We start from the raw sequence: 6,823 nt of genomic DNA, 5'->3' as shown, positions 1-6,823 counted from the left end.
AAAAGGATCTGGAGTCATGTGTATGAGTGAATGAGATAAAATGAAAGTATCATTTATATGTAAGAGATTGTAAAGTTTGTATTTGTTAACATAAGTTAACTACATTCGTTCATATGAAACAACAATGTGTAATGCTTTTACAGCTCTTATTAATCTTGGTTAATGTTAATTCCAATATATACTAATACATGTTAACGATAAAATTTGTTAATGCATTATGACAATTATTGTTCATTGTTAGACAAATTTATAAATTAACATTAACCACAAATGAGGTATAGAGTTTAATTAACAGCTTCAGTATTACTGCTAATCACAGCTGAGTCCCGACAGATGGAGTTGTCAGTCACACTCTGGGCACCTGCCTGATAAAACTTTCTAAATTGGGAGATGATGTAAACTTTCAGCATGGCAGAGGAGAGAATGATTTCTGAGGTTGTGGTTTCATAATAAGAGTTCCACAAGAAATATACAAGAATGAAACTGGTGTCCTCCATGTTCTCCCTCTGACAACAAAACATTTAAACGTAAGTGAAATACTCGTAGGTTAATTACGGTAGCACATATGGCAGCATCACTCCATGATCAGAGTGGATTACTATCACACTATAGCTGAGGAATAGAGTTAAACAGCTCCAGCATGTTTATCACCAATATAATCACACGCTCGGAGTCTCTCTCATATATACACACATACTTGTTAGAATCAGCTCAAGCTGTCATTACTAGCTCTAAAGTGTGGTTTTCGTATTAGTAATGGTTTCGAACTAGCAATGTCAAATCTTGTGGCATAAGAAATAGGGTTTGGAACCAAGAACTGGTTCTTGTACAGAACCATTTCCACTCTTTACAAATTAGCGGAATCGTATGATCTTCACGACGGTTCTCCTGCGTGAATTTTCCTGAAACACTGTACTAAAATACTCTGACGGTGTTTCTAGCAGTGCATTTCGGCAGCAGTGCTGCCCTCTACTGACTTGACAATGTAAAACACACAAATGAATGACTCATGAGCTGGTTCTGTTGAATCTACAGCATGAAACCTACAGCACTAATGATCTAATCCGATATTGTACACTGATGTGCAAGTTATAAATGTCCAACTCAAAATTAAAGTAGAAGTCTTACAAGCTTGAAGTACAACATTAGACAACAGAACACAGTCTAAACTGTCTCTGAAACGGTTACTGTTATGTCATGTTACTCTAAAACTGTGCAGTGCAGTTACTGACTGCTTGTATAAAATGGTAAATGGTCTGCACTTATAATAGCGCCTTTTTTAACCTTAGAGGTTACCAAAGCGCTTGACTCTGTGTCCCATTCTCACACACACACACACACATTACACACATTTGTAATGAATTAATTGAATATGCCATCACATTTTTTGTTTGTTTTTTATTTTATTTTACTTATAGCTTAGTATAAATTATTGGACTGGATTTATGTCTCTAAAAAGTCAGCAAACACAACTTTTACAAGAATGGTATGAAATGTATTTCTGATTTGTTATATCTGTTCTAGAAATCTTAAAGGATCTTATATGTCAACAGACAACAGAGGACAGTAAATCCAATAAGAATGGCATTTCTCATTTCCAAATATTTCTTCCTCAAAAGTAGTAAAAGAATATTGGAACCGTTAAGAGGAATCTGAATCAGAATCTTTAAATTCCTTACTATTCCCACCCCTAGTGGTTCCACACACAAGCATTTTTTTGGGGGGACAGTCCTTAGTTTTTCCATACTTATTTATTTACTTGTTCATTGGACTGTTGTAAAAAAGCAACATCACACTCGCAATCATGCTGTATTGTCCATCTATCAGCATGGTTGTGATTACCTGCTATGCAGAACTCTCGCTCATGTGATATTGATTAAATCTAACCTTATTCTAAATCTTTCATCGTTCCTTTCATGTAGACTTTCTAAAAATTATATTTCCATACTTTTCCAGGCCTGGAAATCACATTTTTTAATTTCTTGATATTTCTAGGTTTTCCATGACCATAGGAAATTAAAATTGTCTGAGAACATTTATGCTGAGAAGTTTTCTCTGAAACTAATGAATTAAAAACACGTGAGAATGCGCAGCGATGATGAAGCATGTCTTACTCATTCCCAGAGTCTCTCCATGTGTCCTCTATAGAGAGAGGAGGCGTGGCAGGCAGTAGGATGTGTGATGACACCACCTTATGGGCACCTTTCAGAAATAGCAAACTCACCACACGCTTACACACACTGCCCCGGCGAATGTGTGGCAATGCTAAGAATAAGTGTTTTTACAGTTCAGAATGACCAATTAGAGTGTTGTGTTCCTTTCTAAGTGTTAACAAGTCCAGAATAGCTTCAATGATGAGAGTGGGTGCAAGAACGGTGGCCCATATGATAAGCACATCAGCAAGAATATTTGGTATAGTTCATCATATAGGTTTTATCTACTAAGGAGAGTCAAATAGAAGTCTGCAAGAATTATAACAAATTAAATCTTAATACACATTTTGGAATCAATAAACTGTTATGTTTACAACTGTTTACATTTAATAGTTTCATACCCACAAATGAAAATTATGTCATTATTCACTCACCCTCAAGTCATTGTAAAACCATATGACTTTCTTCTACCGATGAGGTTTTATGTTATTGATGTTAAAATATAGTGTGGCTATATTTGATTTGGGCTCTGTATACCAGGTTGGATCAATTATATAATTTAATTTGAGATTGATTCAGTCTCGTAATACCAAGTGATCATATGCCTTCAGAGGACTATAAACTGCTATTGTATTGAAATCTCCTTTTGTGGATGGGTTTGGAATGACATAAGAGTTAGTAAATGATTAAATTATTAAAATTTGAGTTTGAAGTATTCCTAAGAGTACCATATTGTAGTGATTTTATTGAGTGTAAAGTACAAGGTGAAAAGTATGCAGACACTCCCTTGTAATTAAATGGTTTAGCTAGGCCTCTTAAATCCATTGAAGACAAATCTTCATTCTTAAAGCTCCTTTCACACCTCCAGTGACATTGCATGAGAAAGTGACACAATCCTATTTATTTTCAATGATGCCTGGAAACGCGTGTCAGAAACGGTTTGTTTTCAGAGTTAGTTTTATTCCTTAATTTATGATAGAATTATCATCTTGTCAATGATATACTTTGATAGATTGATCGTTTTGTTAATGATTTAATGCACTGAACACTGCTGCCCATTTTATAAAACACTACACTGAGACAAGAGAATTGATTCCTTGTCAAATTGTAATGATATCTTTTTTTTACCGGTATTAGGTCTCGTACGTGATAACATTTTCAAAAGCTTTGGCCAGATGTACAGTCCTCCAATAATGTTACAGCGATAAACAGAAGGAACATCCACTAGCGACACCAAGTCTCTGGCAGTGTGAATGGGGCTTAAGTATGGATGATCTTGCCTGGCTTACAAAAAGCCCAGACCTCAACCTCATTTAAAATTTGTGGGATGTATTGGAACACCAACCATGAGCCAGGCCTCATCACCCAACATCAGTGCCTGGCCTCACTGATGCTCTTGTGTTTGAATGGAAGCAGATCCCCACAGCTATTTTCCAACATCTAGTGCAAAGGCTTTTCTGAAGAGTAGAAATTTGTTGGGAGGATCAACTCTTAATATAAGCCAAATGTTTTGAAATAAAAAATTTGGTGTTGGGGTGTCCACACACTTTTGGCCTTTTAGTGTATCTGGGCACAATAGTATTGCTATTATTTCTACTAAGAACTTGTTAATTTAATTAGGTTTACTTGATAAATGCCCTTAAAGATGGATTATGAGTGTTAACATGCACAATCTTACACTTACACATTGGATAATCCAGTAAAGATGTTTTCATGCAAAGCTAAATCATGTTGATTGGTTTTTGCTAAAGCCATTTATGACCTTACCCCAATAAAGAGAAACATTTAAGGCATTTACTCCGATCAGCCACAACATTAAAACCACCTGCTTAATACCACCTGTAGGTCCCCCTGGTGCCACCAAAACGGCCCCAACCTGCATCTCAGAATACCAAACCAAACATCTGGCACCAACAATCATGCCACACTCCAAATCACTGAGATCACATTTATCCCCCATTCTGATGGTTGATGTGAACATTACCTGAAGCTCCTGACCCGTATCTGCATGATTTCATGCACTGCACTGCTGCCACAAGATTGACTGATTAGATAATCGCATGGATGATTGTTGGAGCCAGATTGGCTGGTTTGCGTATTTCTGTATCTGCTGATCTCCTGGGATTTTCACACACAAAAATCTCTAGAATTTACTTGTGGCAAAAACAAAAAACATCCAGTGAGTGGCAGTTCTGCAGATGGAAATGCCTTGTTGATGAGAGAGGTCAACAGAGAATGGCCAGACTGATTCAAACAGACAAAGTCTACAGTAACTCAGATAACTGCTTTGTACAATTGTGGTGTGAAGTATATCATCTCAGAATGCTATTTTGAGATACGGGTTGGTGCTGTTTTGGCAGCACGAGGGGGACCTACACAATATTAGGGATGTGGTTTTAACGTTGTGGCTGATCGGTGTACATGACCACACATTGTCGGCTTATTAAGCATGCAAGTGTACTGTAGTATGCAATGGTATTGTAAATCAAAACCAGACTAAATCTGATTTAGATACTGTTTAGGCAAGATATGCAGGTTTTTTTTTATGAGGAAAAGATTTCAGATCTTTTCAGATCTAGTAAACATAGGCTTCACGTGTGTGAGTAATATGGTTTATATTAACCATTAAAATGTAAAACATTTGCTCAGCCTTGACTCTAAACTACAGCCATCATGATTGAGAACATTTAAATTCAGGAGAACAGTTTGACTGTGAGCAGTGCTTGTTGTGGAGCAAAGTATAAACTGTTAGATCCTATCCAGGTCACACAGACACACGCATGGACCAGTGTGCATCTGTCTGACATATGCATAACATAGGTTGTGGCCAACTAAAAGTCCTCTTTGTTTTCTGGAAGCCACAAACATCTGGAACAGCACTGTAGTGCATGCTGTTTTGCACATTGCTGTGTTTGGTTTATTCACCTATGCTTTTGTTTATCTTAATTGTGCACCTAATATTTTTTTGTTTTTTAAAGTCTCATTATTTACTGCTTGTGGGAGGAGAGTTTAAAATAATAAAGAATGTACGTATTATAACCACAAGAGGGAGTAGATTGATGTTAATGTCATGCATCACTATGATGGTAAGAACTGTAATCGTTAGATATAGACTTTCTAGCAAGTTAGTCCACTGTTGGCCATCTTTGTAATGCTCCCGGGAAACTATTTCCAGTCATGTCAGTGCAGCTCCTATCTACTTAAATGTGGAAAGACCGAAGTTTCCAAAAAGATTACGATCAAATAACATATTTCAAATCAGCAGTAAAATCTGACAATGTTGGTATAATTTTTGTTGCTGTTTTACCTCATATCATGCTAAAAATTCTCCCGTATTACGCAGTTCTCCCAGCTTGTATAGCTAATGCACATGTGTGTTCTCAAGATGATTGACAGGAGATGTCTGTAGCTAAAAGGTGATTGGCTTTTTTAACTGTAAGGTGGGATATCCTTTCTACATTTGTTTACAGTTAGGCATTCCAATTTCCCCAATTTATTTTAATAGAAGTGGGCAGTCTCTGCTAAATAGTCTCTGACTTATTATAAATTAATTGTATTTTAGTTTAAATGACTGGCCCCAAATCTATTTAACCACTTTAGCAACACTTGAAATCATGAAAAAAATTATTTTCAAGAAACATAGCACAAATGCAATTTTCAAGGGAAACTTATAATTATAAAACAATATACACCGATCAGCCACAATATTAAAACCACCTGCCTAATATCATGTAGGTCCCCCTCGTTCTGGCACAGCAGTGCCAACCCACATCTCAAGATATTCTCCATATTCTCACCACAATTGTACAGAGTGGTTATCTGAGTTACTGTAGACTTTGTTAGTTTGAACCAATCTGGCCATTCTCTGTTGACCTCTCTCATCAACAAGGTATTTCCATCTGCAGAACTGCCGCTCACTGGATGTTTTTAGTTTTTGGCACCATTCGTAGTAAATGCTAGAGACTGCTGTTGTGTGTGAAAATCAGCCCATCTGGCACCAACAATCATGCCATGGTCCAAATCACTGAGATCACAATTTTTCCTTATTCTGATTTGAACATTATCCGATGCTCCTGATCCATATCTGCATGATTGTATGCTCTGCACAGCCACACGATTGGCTGATTAGATAATCGCATGGATGATTGTTGGTGCCAGACGGGCTGGTTTGAGTATTTCTGAAACTGCTGATCTCATGAACATTTTTCACAAGTGGCAAAAACCTTTACACACTACTATATATTTTACATTTTAGACAAAAAGTATTTGACATTTTCTGGTAGTCAAACTTTGTGGAACATGTCCATACTTAATGTAATTGACTACACTGTAATACTCTCAAATTACACCTGTGTGAACCAACTTACATTCTCAAAACAATCAGCAGTTGGTTAAAAGTAATTGAAATAATGGCTCAGAAAAGTGAAGTTCAAAATAATTTGTTTGCAGTTGCCACTTAGTTTGATATTTTGTAAGTGTGTATGCATTTCTATGGAGAAATGCATTTATTCATCATTATTCACAATCATTATATAAGCTGTGTTATTGTACAGTATGACCAAACTTTTAGTCCATTCAATAAAGATTATTAAGCAGAAACAACTTTATTTAAATACCAAATCTTGGTTAAGTCTACTTGCATCTAATTACCTAAACTTAAATAGTTAAGT

The sequence above is a fragment of the Xyrauchen texanus genome, chromosome 9 (assembly GCF_025860055.1).
Source record: "Xyrauchen texanus isolate HMW12.3.18 chromosome 9, RBS_HiC_50CHRs, whole genome shotgun sequence".
Classification (NCBI taxonomy): domain Eukaryota; kingdom Metazoa; phylum Chordata; class Actinopteri; order Cypriniformes; family Catostomidae; genus Xyrauchen; species Xyrauchen texanus.
This window is presented reverse-complemented; position numbering follows the sequence as displayed.